The 18,441-nt window shown below is 29.4% G+C and overlaps 1 protein-coding gene across 3 annotated transcripts in view; it reads left to right on the top strand.

Moving 5' to 3' along the window:
• The window catches only part of LOC107449163 (uncharacterized), a 207,075-nt gene that overhangs the window by 108,245 nt on the left and 80,389 nt on the right, over positions 1-18,441 (top strand). The gene's annotated exons all lie outside the window — the stretch shown is intronic.

Raw genomic sequence — 18,441 nt, 5'->3', positions numbered from 1 at the left:
CTTTCAACAGATTAATTCTAACGAATATTTATCACACATTGTAATCCAAGCTTTTAGACTTCGGCCAATGATTGTCTTGCAAATTAAAATTTTTAATTCTCACTACGCCAAATCCCGAATTGCAGACAGTAATTACTCATCACTATTTAGCCTTATTGTAATAAGCCAACTTCCAAAGTAAATACCAACTCAAAAAATTCGTTTTTTAAAAAAATCACTTTTAAGTGGAACTTAAAACGATCTAAAATCTATGATAACACTTATTTAGATTTCTTCCTGATATTTTTCAATGATATGATTTTCCTGATTCCCTTCTCAATATTTTTCCTATATTCTCCGCACTTTTCCTTCGTTTAAAATGAAACGGAAAGATATATATCATCAATAACTATGAAATAGAAATCGTCAATATCTTTTTGATTTTGAAAATTTTTCCCGTTTTATCACTCTACAATTTAAACGGCAAATACATATTTACTGAACTTAGTGCTAATACAATACATATAATTTTAAAGAAATAGTTTCACATCCACTAATGGTCTAAAAAACTAATATATTCAAATTGAAATATGCTCACTTGAAGTCATCTGACTAATGAACCCAATAGATTCTATTTAAACATTTTTTTTCAGCTACGACAAAGTGCTCTAAGTGCTAAACGAGCACTATAATTATATTTCTTTCAAAAATACAAACAAATCTTTTCAAATCTCTTAAAAGGAATCAGGAAGAAACATTGGTATCACCTACGTAAGTAATTTGATTCCATGCAGCAACTTTTAGAACAAACACAATACGACAGCTTCTTTTCGAAGCCTTCTTTCTTATCATTTAAAGAACGCAAAAAAATTAAGAGAAGAAAAAGTTCAGATCCATCTTTTTCTGCAAGCCTGGAGCCCAATCCTTACGATCTTGTCGACATGTGTCTTCAGCAGGGGTTGGGCCAGAAGCAACAGACATTGAAGAATAGCATTTAGAGATGGCAACACCACCCCCGACTATTACATTTCAGTAATCGTGAAGTCGTACATCACCCCTGGCTAAATTTCTACTCTTATAAGACTTGTCTATTGCAAAAAGGGCGGGCACGTATTAGCAAAAAGCCTGTGAAGCTAAAAAATAAATTAAAGATCTCCCAGTTTCGTTTGCCATTTTTATCACAATTTTTTTTTCCTTCATTTTTTCTATCAGCCAAAGGGAGGGGAACATTCGATTTCAGAGAAAAGACATTTTGTTTTGTCGTCTTGAACGCCTTGAGCAAACAAAAAAGTGCTGAAAAATTAAATAAAAAATATTTTTCTCGAAACAATCAGTTAAAAATACAGATTTGGAATAAAGTGATGAAATAGATAATAGATATATATATATTTAGTCAAATATATATAAAAATATAATGCTTTAATCAATTAATCTTATTTTTAAAAAGTAAGCAAATATTTTTTAATAGGGTGATGTTCTGGAAGAATCTACAGGAGCAATTTTCATTGCTTTTACAATATACTGAAGTGACATTTTTACATTTTTTGAACTCTTTGGTGCATTAGATTTAGAGCAATAATTTTATCCAATCGGTTTTTGTAATTAAAAATCTAGTTTTTTATACAAGTATATAAAATTAAGAAACTCACAAATTATTGCAACTTTGCAATAAATAAAAGTTGGAGCACATTTAGTGAATTATTGTTAAGTTCTTGTTTTAATGCAAATTTGACAAGTTTTTCAGAAAATATATACATACATATTTGGAGCGGATTAAAATGAATTTCCAGTAATTTTCTGCAAAAATGTTGTTTCTCAACAGATTTAGCCATTTTTGCATAAAGCTTTTGTTTTAAGGTAAATTTGGCAATATTTTCTGAAAATATCAGAACTTTGAAATGGATTGAAATGAATTAGTAGAAGTTTTGTGTAAAAATGTTGTTTTGTACAGATATGAGGATTAGTGTATAAACTTCTTATTTTGGTGCACATTTGACTGAATTTTCTTAAAATATTTTTGGAATGAGCTGAAATTGATTTTAAGTACTTTTCTGAAAAAAAGCGTTGTTTTAAACAGATTAGGGCAGTTTTGTCAAGTTCCTGTTTTGGTATAAATTTTGAAACGTTTTCGGAAAATATATATGTTTCGAACTGGGATTCAAATGGGAAGGGAATTGAAATGGATTTAAAGCAAATTTTCTCACAAATGTTATTTTAAACACATTGGAGTAGCAATAGAAGTACAAGAACAGTCTTTTTATCATTGATGTTAGTTACGTTATTTAACTTAATATTAATTAACGTATTTTAAGCAGTTTAAACTTGATTTTTAATGACATAGCAAATGCAATAAAAGCAAAGAGAATAAGATTTTTTTTTATTTAATTTTGAAGTTATTCCAATTCTTTTCGCTAAATCTCAATGAATAAATTTTCTGAGAAATTCGTTCGAAGTCATAGATTTCTGCAAAGGATGAAAATATTCTTTCGAAATGAATGGTTTCACCCATCAAACTGACTTTACATATGTATTAACATTTCAGTAAATTCATTCTTTTGACGTGATTACTCAATTTTGCTTATAATATAATAGCATGACAGTAAGGCATAATTTAAAATTATTCAGTTTTAAAATATTTATGATACTTACATTTGAAATATTTATCGCATCCATATTTTGAAATATTTTTCCATATCCTGATTTGAAATATTTATCATAACCAGATTCGAGAATTTATAATAAACTCACTACTGAAGTAAATATTTTAAAAATTCATGAAACAAGTATCAAGCCTTAAGCAACATATAGAAGCAAAACTTGAACTTTTAAGAATAAAAATGAAAATAACTTCTTTGGAAGAAAAAAGCCGTGTTTGGAAGATTTTGCATTTAACACAGTAAAAGACACTGGTGCTGTATTTCACAACTATAAATTATTAAAATGCTAAATATAATATTTTTCACTTATTTTGACTTTAAATAATACAAAATAATGAATAATGTATTAAAGAATGTTTCCTAAAAATACGCGTCAAAGGGTTAAAACTTTCATGAAACATTTTAATCGAACCACTTACCTACAACACGAAATTTAAATTATACATTTTAAAAAAAAGTACAATATAACTCTTATTATTATTCTGAGTTTACCTTTTAGATATATATTCAATATCCTTTTACGTCAATTTTCTGAATTCATTTACTTATCGTTATTTTCCTTCCTGGTTACAGAAAGAATGTATAAATAATGTGCTATGGCTCCTTTTGTGAAAATCACTTCTACCAACAATAAATCATTATTTCACCATCAGTTTGACAGTTTTTATATTTATGGTCTCTCCATTGAAGAAAACACTCTGAGTTTGATGGGCCCTGAATGCTACATAAAAAGCAAGCAATTTCCAACAAAAAAAAAATCTACGCAACCTTCCTATAATCAAATATTTAAAGAAAATAAGATGTCAACCCAAAATGACAATTAAATGAATATTTTATCAAAATGATTTTTTATTGTCTGAAAGCATAGAAAATATTATTTATTATGAAAATGGCTTTATAAATATTTAATAACATTTTGTTCGTTTATCTCCTCCACTGTTAACTTCGTGTGTTGACATAATTTTTTTTTAGGTATCTTATTAAAAAAAACACGTTATCTACAGTTATGTTAGTTCATTTCTTCCCTTTGTTATTCGAGAATTTCCAGTATATTAAATATTTTTTGTTTCATTCAGTTTATACTCTTTTTTTTTAATTTAATATTGTTAAAGACAATGTGTTATTCAAAAATTTCATTTTAGCTTTATTAAAAACAATATTTTTGAAAGAAAAAAAATTGAGAGAGCTTTCAGCAAAACTTGAACAAGTTTACAACTAATAAAAAATGAATGACAAACAAAATTTAAACAGTTTAATCTACATTCAGTTTCGTGCAGTGTTGTTTTTCAATATTCTAAACTTAGGGCATTGGGCCCATGTCCAGTTCGTGGGTTTGATCTCCGTCGGCCGAAGACTCCCCGTGACTGATGCACGTTAAATCTGACGAGTCTCAAAGTCCTCCATGTTCCCATAACAAATCAAAACCTCTGGGGGTACTGATCCAGGAATTTCCTTGTCTTCTGGGCTGATTCAAAATTACTACGCTACGGAGATGAATATTAATTGTCGTAAACACAAAATTGTGCCGGCTGTTCAACGACGGATATAAAATATAAAATATTCTAAACTTGCACATTTAAAATTTAGAAAAATTATGCTAATTATTAATTAATGCATATTCATACGCTATCTCATTTAATACTATAAGGCATTCACCAAAAAGAAACTAATTATTATAATACTGAGTCACTAATACCTTTGTTTTGAATTGTTTTGAATTTTTCAGGAAACAATTTTTTTATTTGTGTTCTAGTCCAGGGTAGTCCAGTAGTTAGAGAATCTGATTCCGGTTCAAAGGAGCCAGGGTTGAAACTTCGACTTCACTTAGACCCACCGAGTATATGCGATATACGTGCTCGTAAAATCTACCGATTCGCAAGTCATGTTATCGATCGCTGAGCAGTACCATGTGTACAGGGATTTTCGAAAAATTTCCTTACCCTTCAGATCTAAGTTTAAATTGAAGAAGTGGCCTCATGAATGAGAGCATCAGATATATGGTTCTACCATTTATCTTTGGGGCTCTCAGCTGACACCCTTGCGGTGCTCTCTTGTCAAATAATGGGTGCACCTTCCTGACTTAATTTGCAAAAGCTAATGGTTGGAGAGCTTGGTTAGTTCTAGTGTCATGAGAAACAACAACAAACATAAGTTTTCTGAAATTCTACTTCAGCTTAGATAATATTAGAAAAAAAAAGAAAATAGTTTATCGATGCCGGCTGTTAAGCACTTACATTTTTTTTTTCTCAACTGCATGGCAGTTTAGTTGATGTAAATCGATTGTGCAAATTATTCGCTTTTGAAGTACAAAAAAACATTTCTATTTTATATTAAGTTGTATTTTTCTTCTTAGAAAGGAAAATCATTCAAAATTGATTATGTTTTTAAAAAAATTTCATTTTTAAATTATTTTATCTTTTTAAAACATGCATAATTATTTAAAATTCCTCAATATTTTCAAAATACAATAAAAATAATTTTCATTTAAAGAGGCAATGAATGGAATTCAAATAGATTTTCATCTTTTAAGCAAACTGAAAAAAACAATCGAATAATATTAGATATATATTAATAGTTTTAATAAAACTTTCTTTCACTTACTTAATGTTTACATTTATATTAAAAGCAATAATTTATTCGACGCTTTTAAATTGTTGAAGGATACTGAAAATAAATAAAGTTCTTTCTTTGAAAAACTCACGAAAAATCAAATAATATTTCATGAGAAACTGACCACATGAGGCTCTTAACCGAAGTTCTTCAGCCTGTTGCTATGTAACTCTAATCCGGGATCCATTTACTATGTTTAAACGCGTAATTTAGAGTAAACACGTGAGTAGATTTAGAGATAATACAAACATAGTAGAACAAACATTCTACTCTTATGAGATTAAAGATAAATGGGCAACATACATAAAAAAAATCTTCTTTCCTAATAGGTTTTTGTGAGAAAAAAAAAAGGAAACCAATAATGCAAATATGTTGTTAATACAAATTAGTCAAAATTTTATGTTTGCTTACATTACTCATTTATATTCTATTAGCATCATTATTTACATCAATGAAAATGAGACATTTATTTTAAAAATAAATAGCCATAATTTATATAATTATGATATATAGTAAAAAATACATTCTTTTATTTTTAATTTTAATGTTAAACATTTAAAATATCTCTCAACTATAATTTTATGTCTCTTTAATTCCTTTATTGTTATTACTATTATTATTATTATTATTATTATTAATATTGCTTGGAATTCTTTCTCAACGATTTCATGTTAAAACTGATGTCTGAAATGGTTCCTCTATGTAAATCTGTACAAAAGGTTCTGATTTTTCTTGGAGTTTTTTTTCCACAAATATTTTGTTCTTTCCTCTCCTGTTCTCAATTTACATCAACCCCATAACTAACCCATAGTACCCGGAATAATAGATGTGTTTAAATCATGTGATTTTAACCATATTTATTTATTCTATTTTATTTCCAATTTATTTTTTACCCACTCATAATGTGTTTAAAATCTTGAGATACCATAAATTTCTTTTGAAGATAGTATCGCGATGAATTCTATTTGTAGCAATCAGAATACGAATGAAACTTAAGGTATCAGAGAGCTCCAATCGAAAGTGGTTAAAGTCTTGATTGACGATTACTTCTCTGTAAAAAATGTTGCAAAGATTCTCATTGTAATGGTTAAGAAATGATTCAAACTTGCATTGTAATTCATCACAGAGCTCTAATAGAAATTTCCTCTAATAGAAGAGTCCTAGCTAGTCTGAAAATTGTCGAAATTTTGATTTCCAAACTTCACTTATACACAAAAGCTAATTAATTTAATGGTTGCGAAATTTTAAAAAATAAGTAAAAAAAATCAAAAGAAAACACAGATGATTTATCATACTCACTACACTGACCTCCAAATTACCAGAAAATGATAAAATTTACCGTGTTTCTGATTCTATGGGAACACCAAATAACTCGGTAGTTTTCACCAAAGCACTTTGATAATGATTGTGGCAAAATTAACAATATTTTATGGTTTCATAATGTATGATAAAATTTGATAAATGTGGTAAAATTTGGTAATTTGGTAATAATCTTTATACCTTAGATCAGGGGTTGCCAAACATCGACCCCAACATAATTTTTCGAAATCTCCATCGACCCCCATAAAAGTAATTTTCTGCTAATTAAAATAAAACTCTATTAGATACTGTGTTTGTACATTTATTTTATGATTTTGAACATTTATTAAAGTAATAGTACATAGTGTAACAATAGTTTTATGAAAAATATATTAATGTTGAAATATAAATGCCTTAATATTTATGAAATAATAAATAATTATAAGTAAGTAGAAATAATAAGTAAAGTAACTACGGATTTATTGCTTCTTAATCAATGCCTGGTGTTTTTTTTTTTTTTTTTGTTTTTTTGTTTTTTTTTGCAAGGTTCGTTATATTGGGTTTAAAATTGGTCAATTTTAATCTTAAATTCCCTCGAAACTCCACATTTAATTTATTTCTGTTCTTAGTTAAGATTGGATTTACGTGACTGAAACCGGCTTCAACCATATAGGAACTTGGAAATGCTATCATAAATGGCTGAGCTATTTCGTAAAGTTTTACATACTTTTGTATTATATTTATATTTGTCCAAAATTTGCTTATTGTAAAATTTTTAAAAAGCGTCTTTGCTTCAAATCCCCAAAATAATTCAGCAAAGCTCATCTTGCAGGTTCATGTCCACGTTTTCAACTTGAGCAGAAAATGGCACAATATCAGGGATGTCAATGTTTTCCAAATCAACAAAACGCAGCTTAAAATCGTCGCTCAATTTTTGAAGATTACCTGTATATATTTCCAAGTCTTCTTCTTTTATTTCTTATTCTCACATATCTGAAAAATACTGATAATCCTTCGACCAATTGACCCTTCCGGTTCGGATCGACCCCCATTCAACTCCCTGGCTCAGATCGACCCCCGCTTATGTTAAATAGACCCCTGGGGGTCTATATAGACCACTTTGGCGACCTCTGCCTTAGATCATGGCATAGGAACCATTTGTTTGGTAAGGTTTACTTTTAACTAATGTGTGGTTATAAGAACTATAATTTTAAAAATCAGAATTTCCGGTAAACCATTATGATATGAATCCAAATTTGAAAAAAAAATTACCAAGTAAAAAGAAAATAAAGAGAAAAAAAATAAAGAGAAAAATAAAAATCACCGAAGCAAAAATATCCATAATTGCTGATAATTAAAGCAATTAAAATTACAAGACTTTTCACAAAACAATTTTCACAAATTAAACATTTCACGTAAGGAAAAGAAAACTATTTTTTTATGTAAATTAATACAACTTCAAAATATAAACGACGATATTATTTCAACGATTACCAAATTGGCTTTTAACGACCATAGCCGACAACTTTTGACGGAATTTTTCATTTTTTTCCCTTTCGTTAAAAAAAAATATATGCTTTACCTGAATAAGACTTAATCGCATTTTAAATAATTTCGCCGTTTAAAATTTTACACTTTAACAAATCTCCATTTCAAACTCTAAATAGCTTTATAATGCTTTTTTTAAAAATAAAAAAAAAATAAAAAGTTCCTTGGAAGGGAAAACTTTCACGAAAACTTTTATGCTTGATAAGATTCAACCATCTGTCGATTTAGGTGGAATATCGTATTCCGTAGAGGCTATATATTTTCCGCCTTTTTAACTCTCGGACGGTTGATTTCGTCAAGAGTTTGCTGAAATGACTGAAGTATAGGAGGAAAAAAGCGGTTTTGATAAAGTCACATGACGCGTTATAGTTGTTAAGGGATTTGGAGTAATGGCCGAAATTCGCTGTGATAGTAGGAATTGTAATGCTACATGAAAATTCATGACTTTTCTTGAAGGTTTAATTTCACAGTCAATGTTCTAGTGAATTTATTTTAAGAATATTCGTTACTGAGATAGTCTGATCTTAAAAATATTCTTATTCCTAAAATAAAACATTAATGGTCTTTCTTAACTATACGACTTTTTTAAATTTTGATTTCTCAGGATCTATTCGACCGATTTCGCTCAAATTTTGCATTTTAGCTTTACAAAATTACATTCTCTTAAATGATGAAAAAATTAGTCACTCCATTACCATTACTAAACCGACCAATATTAATAAAATAATAAATAATTATTAAAAATTATATTTGCATGGTTATTATCTTTGAATAAACGAATTTTATAGTTATATTCAAATCTTTTTTGATTCGCTTAAAAATTTCTCGAGATATGGCAAAATACGCAAAAAGTAAAAATGGCATTAAGGGGTTCAAACTTATGATCGCTCTCCTGACCAACTTATATGGTTCAACCGGAAATATGGTCCAACAGATTGCGCATATATTCCAAGACTGACCCCTCATGTCTTAGGGGTCAGAAATCTGAATCTATTATAAAAAAGGGTATGTTTATTTCCAGAAAGTACATTTTGGTGTCTGATTAAGTAACTTAAAATATCGTCCGTGGTAATTCGTTAATCTATTTAAGGTTACTCCCTCGAACCATTATCATTGATACCTAGACCGTGAAGATCCGATCATTAAATGAAAAATTATTCAAGACAGCTCATTTTTTCTTTCACAATGCATCATATACATCATATACTATGCATTTCATTCTTAGTCAAAGTAATGATTAAATCATCAATAGCCTCGAGCATAGAAAGACTTCTTTTCCTTCACAGTTAAAATAGTCCGGGGCTCGAATTTGACTCTCCTAGTCAGGATTTCCCCTGTTTTACCCCATAAATTTCCTTTACATTTTTTCATTGGCCTATGTTCACTTTCACAATCTGTTGGCAACAACTGTTTTCATGCGAGTACGTCCATATGAGGAGTTTTGGACGAGAAATTTCGACACTTTTCCTCCATTTCAACTCTGAAGCATAAGATTTCTTTTTGTTTTTTTAGTATAATTGTTTGCTTTAGCTTTCTCGAAGTTTTTGCTTTGCATTATTATTATTAATAGTAGTAGTATTAAAGTCATTCAGTAGTATTTAAGTCATTATTTTGCTCTTATAGTAACAAGTATCAGAGTATTTAAAGATCTCCTGAATGTCCCTCCAGTACTGGTACTGAAGAAATCACGCTAGTGTTGTCCTAATTTTTAGGAACCACGGAAGCCAGCAAACTTGCATATCAAGTTTTGCTAATGGTTACTTGAATAATCTGTCCAATAAGCAAGGGTAGAGGGTTTTAAAGAAATAAACTAAGATCAGGACTGCTCAGGTATTCCGATTTTAAAATGTCTCAAATACACTTTGAATGAAGTTTTTTTCAGAGTATCTTCGCTTCATGGTCTTTCAGGATATTGAACTTGGTCTAATTGAACAGGTCTATATGCAAACTAAAAGCATCAACAACAAACTTTTTCTTGAAACCTGAAACAACCCTGAGACCTCTTAATTTTTCAAGATATGGGTGACCTAAAAATTAAGCCTAAAAATTGATCGTTTCAAGGTAGATTCAGTCGTAATTATTCAGAAATACCATGAAAATGAGATGTTCTGAAAAAACTTCATCAGCTTTAATGTTAATTTCTCTTCATCCTTAATATCTTTGCAGTCTTAATTTTAAATTATCTTTAAGCGTATTTCGCAATATCTTGAAAAATTAAAGGGTCTCAGAGTTGTTTCAGGTTTTAATTTAAATGTCTCGTTATTGATGCCTCTAAATCCTAAATTGGTCGAATCAAAGTAGATTCAGTCCATAATTTCTCAGACACACCATGAAAACAATATGTTCTAAAAAAACTTCATTAGTCTTAATGTCTAATTAATTAAGGGTGTTTCAGGCTTCAATTTAAATGTCTTGTTGTTGATGCTTCTAAACCCCAAATTGGTCGATTCAAAGTAGATTCACTCCGTAATTATTCAGAAAGACCATACGCAAAAAGAGAAATTTTGCGTAGTTCGCCAAACTTTCACCAGACTTTCTCCAAGCAAGAATTAAGGCACCCAAACTTCCGACCGCTATTCTGCATAAATTATTAGAACCATATTTCCCAGATTTCTGCTACTCTTCTAATTTCCTGAATCAGGAATCCAAATCTGTCAACAACAAAAAAGACATTATTCAAAGAAAATACGTTTTTGTGTCTGATTTCGTTGCTTAAAATACGACGCAAATTAATTAAAATATAAGGCCAGGCTCTCCAAATATTACGATTTAACCCTACTACATGAAAATTCGATCATAAGATCAAACGTTACACTAAGTGTTTACTTTTATTTTTTCTCTGAACTTGGAAAAAATTATACAAAGTTCTAATTACAAGTATGTCAAGATGAAACAAATCATTTGTATTATGCTTGTGCTGTATGTATAAGCAATTGTAAAAAGAAAATAATAGTAATAAAAATTCATTCGGTTGCAATTTTTTTAAGTCTAGATTTTTTCAAATATATTTCTTCATGAGAAAAGAATTCAGATTGAATAGTATCCACTTTTCAACAGTATTCACGCAATTTATCATCAACATTTTGAAATGAAAAAGAAGATTTTTTTTGAAATTTTGCTAATAAATAGTTTTCAAATTAATTTGAAGTTGAAAATGAAAAAAAAAAGTTTTAAATCAAAGTACACTTGAAAAATACAGAACGATAATAAGGCTTCACTAAATAATAAAAGCACTTTTTCAACAACCTATCTGTCAATGACTTCACTTACAAATACAAATATAAAAAGAAATGAAATTTCATTTTTTTGAATCATACGCTTCAAGTATTTGTAAGGTTTTACACTTATCAAAAAATATCTGTTCATTTTTTTCCCTTTTCAAAAGCTTGCTTCACAAGTTTGAATGAAAAAAAATTATAAATAAATACATTTCATTATTTTTTTTCCTACACAAATCAATATATAACTTTTTTTCTCACAGGTGGAAAATTAAAAAAATGAATGAAACTATAAAATAACTCAAATCTGTTACTATTTTAAACTTCACCTCTCTAAAAATAAAACGTGAACATTTTTATTCATAGTTATTTATCTTCATATCTATGTCCTTATTACATATCTTTTTTTAAAATGTACTTAATAAGTTTAAATTTATGAGAAAAATTTTTTTCGCCTTTTCAACTGAAGCACCAATATCTAATAAGCTGATTTTTCATTCGCCCTTATTTCTTACAATCTTTTTACAAACTCACGTTTATGTCTGTGAAGGTGGAATCTTTCAATCAAATTTTAAACTTCTTTCAATTAGCTATAGCTCTCAAATTTCTACTACTGCTATGTTTCTTATCAAACAGCAATGGTTTTATTATATCTAGACCATTGTAAGCAGATGCGATTTTTTTTATTTTATCGACTAAAGGAATTTATCACAAATTGGAATTTTGACCATTTTCCAATGGTAAAAATTTAACTGAAGCTCTACTCTAGATAATACAAATTTCAATCCTTTCTGCGTGCTCTACAAGCGAAATTTATTTGATTTAAAACCAGCACTGAATAGTCAACCCAATTTTGATTTGACGACTATCAATGTTCAACCCCGTAGACTTGTAATTTTTGACGCAAATCAAAAGGCAAGAGAGTTCTTGGATCACACATTGGTATAAACTAACCTTCGTGGACGTCTTTTTTGATGGAACTAACCCGCATTCGCTTCACATAAAGAAGAAAACCACGAGAAACTCCAAGGGTTAGCCCGTTGGTTATTAGGACTGGATTCGAACCCATAATCCATCTTACACTAGGGGTACTTTATGTCAGCGCTGTGATTTTTTGAAATCCGGGAGCAGAATTTATATCAACCAGCCATCACTTTGATTCAAACCTGGGACACCACTTTGGGAGGCGAGCGATATATCCCCTGAGACAACGTGGCTCAAGCGAAACGTATTGCCGTATTATCATTGCCACAGAAATTCATCACCAATTGAAATTTCGATTTATTTCCGATTAGCTAGAATCCTTAAATTTTAATTGAAGCTCGGTGCTGGAAGACAATAAAACTTTAAATCGTTTCCTTATTACAGTAAATAAAATTAAAATCGCGATTTTACCGCCAAAAAAAAACAATTCTACCGCGATTTTATTGCTCTATAAAAATTATTACCGCGGAATTTCACATAAATCTTCATTTGTTTATTATCCTTTATGACAAATTAAATTATTATTTGAATTTATAACATCGAAATTTCAAACAATTCTACGTTTGTTTATTATACTTTATATGACAAATTATATTATTTAAATTTTTTACCTCATAATTTCACACAATTCTTCGTTTGTTTATCACGCTTTATAACAAATTATGTTACTATTATTTGAATTCATTGCCTCCAAATTTCACTGTTCTACAAACTTATGCTTATTGTTAGGACTACGATAGCATAACTACACAGAAAGAATACAAAGTGAGTTAACTCAGAGTTTCTTTTAGAAATTGAAATACCAATATCGATAATCGAAATAATTAGTTATAAAAGTGGAAAAAAAGGTAGGTCACAATTAAAGCTGAGAAAGAACTTGATTCCAAAAACTATAATGATCATCTAAAAATAAGCCAAAGAAGTGATTTTTAAATTCGCATTAATAATTTATTTACTGAGAACTGCTAGTTTACTTTAAAAACAGGAATGCAGTCTTGTCTATATTCGTGTACTTAAACAAACATAGCTCAATAAGCTATATAGGCTATACTGATTGACAAATAAACCTCTCTGTAGCACACTAGGAGTGGTATTAAGTTTCGATTCTAAACTAGTTAAGGATCGAATGCGTTCTATCAATTATATACATTCGAGTGGAATAATGCATCAGGTGTACATGCTAGGCACACTTACGTCAGATAATCTTTGTTTGTTGAATATTTTCCACTGAAAGATCGAATTGACTATTTGTTAAGAAGAAACGTAATTAACAACTTACATTTACTCCAGTTTACGTGTAGTATTTGAGTCTGCATTAGTCCCAGCAGTTGCAGAAGCTATTTAGCTCTAACACATTATTTAGAAAATTAATAAAATTGTCAACAATTTAGACTTCACTAATGTTTCTCAATTTCAAACTAAATATATGAACGCCTGCACTTGCGTTTTCCGCGTGAATTTCGGGTGTCCCGAAAACAACGAGTAAGTATTTTGGAAGAAAATAAAAGTTTTTAAATAAATAAAGCTTATTTTTATAGATTCGCACCGTATGAGCAGTGGTGGCTCGGGAGTTAAGGCACTCGGCTTCCAACGATGTGAACTAGGTTAGAATTCCAGTGATGGCTGATCGATATGAATTATGCATCCGGCTTTCACCTACCACAGTGCTGACGAAAAACGTCCCCAGTGGTAGACGGATCATGGGTTAGAGTCCCTTTTATGCTGTGCTAACTGTGAGAGATTTTCTTCCTTTCCATGTAGCGTAAATGCTGGTTAGTTCCATCAAAAAGGTCTCCAGGAAGACTAGCTTCTCCAAATACTTGACCCAGGAGTTCCTTTACCTTTTGGGTGATCACAAGACTACAATGTTGAGCATTGATAGTTGCTAACTTAGAATTGGGTCGGTCGTTCAGAGCCAATTATAAAATTTGTTTTTAAGTTATTATTCTTAAGTTTCTTCTTTGAATCCCTATATGATGGAAATTGTAGCTATCATCCCAATCAGAAAAGGAAAATAGATCACAAATTGAAATGAGGTTTGCCTTTTTTTTAAAAAAAATTTATTTAGAATGCGTTTATAATATTTAATCATTTTAATGCTCAATTTATTTTTTAACGACCAATTAAAGAATGCTCCGGTAAGAAGTAGCCAAAACTATGTGAGCAGTTAATTTCTGTTAAAATATATATTCTAGTAATATTTAGTAAACTTGATAAAAAAATTTAAAATCAGGTAGAACTATTCACATCTCCTCATTCGAATGAAAAGTATTAGTTTCAGACATGCATTTCATTTATTTTACTGAATAATTTTAGCATGCAGAAGTATACTTTAAACAGGTTCAAGCTTGTATCATTTAGCATGAGTTAAACCTACCTTGATAAAGTAAAAATATCTACATTCCTCTTGATTCACGTAAAAAGTGTTTTTTAAGACAACAGCAATGGTACTTTAAAATAAAGGGAGCTTTTTTTTTGCTTGGAAAAAAGGTATCCATGCTTCGAGTGCTCAAACACAACACTTTTCTTCAAAACAACACCTGATAAATAAAATAGAAGCAGAGTATAAAATGCACAATTGCAAACAAATATAAATTTAAAGAAAATTAATATTTGTTTAAACACAATTTATATATATTTAAATAAAAAAAAATGCAATGGGGAAGTGAAACCGCGGTAGTTGAGAGGTTGGTAACGGCTGAAGAAGGTAAACCGGATTAGAATATATTTTCATACGCAATGACAGAGTAAAAGCAGGGATGAAATAGTTTGCGAACAAATCTGTGTTGATATTAATGAAGAAAGACTCGAGGGCACCAAGATGAGCTATTCTGTCAGGAGATTAGCCCTAATACGAATTACAATCATTTTTACACCAAAAAAATCATTTAAAAGAAAAATATTAAAGAACCACTCCTTTAAGCATTTAACGGGAAAATTTATGTTTTTTAATGTAGGCGTTGTAAATATAGCAATTGTTGGTCCTGTAAACATTCCGTTGCAAAAATTGCTCTTTCATGCACTGTGGGCCAGAAAACCATGATCTTTGACCAAAAGTCAAAATTACATTTTCAACTAAAATATGTGTAGGCAGTTTTAATATCGCCCAAATTAGGTATTCATATTCATTCCAAACATTATAATTTACTTTTTAAACCGACGAGAGTACAATGTAGTGAAAAATATGCTTAAAAAAAAATTTTTTAATGTAACTTTTACATTTATATTTTAGAAATATCTATAGGAATTTCACCTTACTGTTATATTTTCATCAGAGTAATTAGTCTGAAATTATAGTACAATTTTTCAATTTGTTGGATTAGTTAATACTCTTGACAAACTTATAGTTTATATCTTATCATTTGACATTTTACAATGTTTGAATCACTTTCGAAACTTATCTCCAAAAAGTTCCACGAGGTAATAAGCTAAACTTTTTTTTTGTCGTCTTCTTTGATGTTTCTTCCTTCGAAAAAACCTGCCCCACTTTGCCCACATTGCAAAGGTGGACTAAATATACCAAAAAACAAAAATCATGTTGTTTTTTCCATGTTTTCGCGTTATTTTGAAATTAATTCGCGTTATTTTGTAATATTACTTCGGAAATATAATTTGTTTTTCATTTTTAATATAAAAATACGAAAATTATTATATTTTTATTGCTATATTTAATTATTTGAACGCATTATAATATTTTTTTTTTATTTTTGCTCCCCATATTTCAGCCGCCATTTTGTTCGTTTTTTTCGGGTATTTTTAGTGTATTTCAAAATTTTAACTATGAATTCAATTTACCTGCACATAAAAACCCCTAAATAAAAACCCCCAAATTTTGAAACAAATTTTATCGAAATACTAATTTTGGCCACGAAACCTTGGATGCTGTGCCATGTTGAAAATATACAATTCTTCTCAATTCATCTCAAATCCTCTCCTTTTTATGCCAAATCAATTAAAATGGGCCATACGATGGGTTGAAAAAAGAATCGAAGAAAAACATACATATGCACTTACATCTTGCAAGTCAATAAAAACTCACTTGCAGATCGGAATTAACTGCTCATTTCCTCTTTTGTTCGCTCCATTCATTCCAATAACCAAAAACGAAACAAACCAAACCGGTGTGACATACCAAGATTGAAAAGGGTACTTTACCGTTGCCAAAAATAAAATACAAAAAGTTGTCTTAAAACATTTCAAACAAAAAAAAAAGTTCAGAATGAATGTTAAAACATTCCCATTCTTTTTAAACTCTTTTCATTCTAACTTTATTGATGTTGAGAGTGGGGGAAAAAGTTTCAAGAGTTCTATTTTTTTTTTCATTTTTTTTTTCAAGTTTAATGGATCTAGAAATAACAAATAAACAAGTGGTGGACATTCACGCGTGCCTAAGATTCGTGTATTTGAGAGGAAACAACGCGTTCGGAAAGTTTTTGAATTGACTACTTGTTTATTGCGTTTTGAAAAAATAAAAGCGAATAAAAAGTGTGAGTTTTACAAAGAATAGTCACCTTAAATGTGTAGCATTTATTCAAAGAATTCTCTATAAAACCCTTTTTCTTTGCTAAAGAATGTTCGATTCTTAAATTTTATGCTCTTATTTCAACTTTATTGCTTTTTTATTTGGTATTTAGATTTGGTATTTTGGTTTTCAGTGTTTTCAATTTTATTTCTTGGTGAAAAAAAAATTTACGAATTTTTATAATTCAAAAAAGAAATTTTTTTTGCTTGTCTTGCAATCTTTTTTTGCTTGTCTTGCAATTTTTCACTTGAATGCAATTTTAAACTCAAGATAGAAAAAGTTCTCCCTTATTAACTCTAAATTGCACAATTTTTGCTTTGAAAATTACTAATATCTACATGAAATAGAAAGTAATAAAAATATTAGCGCTCTTCTGTTTCTTTTTCTCAAAATAAGAGTTTTATTATAAAAATATTTATATAAATTTAATATTAAATTTGATTAGTTGCGTTGATTAAATGTCGAAAGCTTTCTTCATAACACTTTTTTACTGAGGCAGTATTACAGATTCAAATTTTGGCCATGACCAATAATGTTTAAAATCAGCTTTATTTCTATTACTGAAATGATTTACAGGATTGCATGACAATATTATATCATTTGTTTGAATGCTATTTTGTTGGTAAATGAAATATTTAGATTTAAAAAATATTGAAGCACATTCATTTAGCTGTGAGCAAAAGCTTGTTTCGCGTGTAGGGGAAATTTGACCAAATATGTGAAGCACAATGTAATTTCACTAAAATAAAATGATTGAGTCAAAGTAACACCCAGCAGATATTACTTAGAACAGACATTTTTTTAAGCCCTCTTCTGTTCTAAGGTTCATTAAAACTTCAAATGAATGCATTATCATATACAAAAAACACACATTTGTGAACAGTAATCTTCATAAACAGCTGATACTAACAAATTATTTCTTGCTAGCCTAAATTTCGGAAAAGTTTAGAAAGAAGCATGTGAAAGAACAGTAAAATGATATCAGATACGTTTCACAACCCATGCATAAACATTTATATGCATATGCACTCATACATTTACAGCTCATGACTAAGGAAATCTCAAGATACAATAACCCTTCAGTTATCTTGAAATGATTGAGTCATTATAAACACGTTTTAACATTGTAGATAAACTTCAAGATTACACATTTTGGTTTACCAAAACTTTTAATAAGAATTTTTCATCTAAATAGATAAAGTACCTATTATTGTATGCCTGTAGGTAGGCTTATAGACTTTTCATTTCGAAATAGCTTATGAAATAAATAAACTGATGGATAAATATAAAATTAATATTGAACTATCGTTTCCTCCTTCAATCGCTATGGTGCAGAATTTATAATCGTCTATGCGAAATTAGCATTTTCACTTTAAATTACATGATCGGAAACTAATAACGAACCCGAAAACAAATACTTACCGTATGCATAATCCTTTTGAGTACACGCCAGAAGATCAATTTTAAGATTATGTTGGTAAATATTTCACAACCAATGAATGTTTGAAAATTTGCTTGAAGTGTAGATTTAACCGAGCTACATTGAAAAATTCCGGATCAAATTACGGAATAAATTACCAGCACTTTGTGGGCATTATCCGTAAAATCCATTTCTATCGTAAAA

This window comes from Parasteatoda tepidariorum, chromosome 3 (assembly GCF_982258835.1).
Source record: "Parasteatoda tepidariorum strain Cologne lab strain chromosome 3, Ptep-v5.0, whole genome shotgun sequence".
NCBI lineage: Eukaryota > Metazoa > Arthropoda > Arachnida > Araneae > Theridiidae > Parasteatoda > Parasteatoda tepidariorum.
The sequence above is the reverse complement of the archived record's forward strand: the minus strand, read 5'-3'. Positions and strand labels throughout refer to the sequence as shown.